Source organism: Colobus angolensis, unplaced genomic scaffold (genome assembly GCF_000951035.1).
Source record: "Colobus angolensis palliatus isolate OR3802 unplaced genomic scaffold, Cang.pa_1.0 Scaffold584, whole genome shotgun sequence".
Classification (NCBI taxonomy): Eukaryota; Metazoa; Chordata; class Mammalia; order Primates; family Cercopithecidae; genus Colobus; species Colobus angolensis.
Genome location: NW_012119421.1, coordinates 391,298 through 391,933, shown reverse-complemented (window position 1 = coordinate 391,933; position 636 = coordinate 391,298).

Here is a 636-nt window from a genome sequence, read left to right as displayed (position 1 = left end):
AACAGGTCACAAAGACCTTGCTGATAAAAGGATATGGTAAAGAAGTTGGCCAAAACCCATTAAAACCAAGATGGTGATGAAAGTGACCTTTGATCGTCCTTACTGCTCATTTTATGCTAATTATAATCCATTAGCATGTTAAAAGACACTCCCACCAGCACCATGACAGTTTACAAATTCCATGGCAACATCAGGAAATTACACTGTATGGTCTAAAAAGGGGAGGAACTGTCAGTTCCTGGAATTGCCCACCCTTTCCTGGAAAGGAATAATAATCCACCCCTTGTTTAGCATATAATCAAGAAATAACCACAAAAATAGCCAACCAGTAACCCTTGGGGCTGCTCTGCCTATGGAGTAGTCATTCTTTATTTCTTTACTTTCTTAAATAAACTTGCTTTCACTTTACTCTATGGACTCACTCCAAATTCTTCCTTGCATGAGATCCAAGAACCCTCTCATGGAGTCTAAATTGGGACCCCTTTCTGGTAACAGATAGAAAAAATATTTGAACAAAGAATGACCAAAAAATTTTCAAACTTGATGAAAACTTATAGGAGACAGGAATGTGCCACCCTAAAATATGACTTTTTGGCATAAGGATTATTTTGAGCTGATTATTTTGAGAAACAGCAG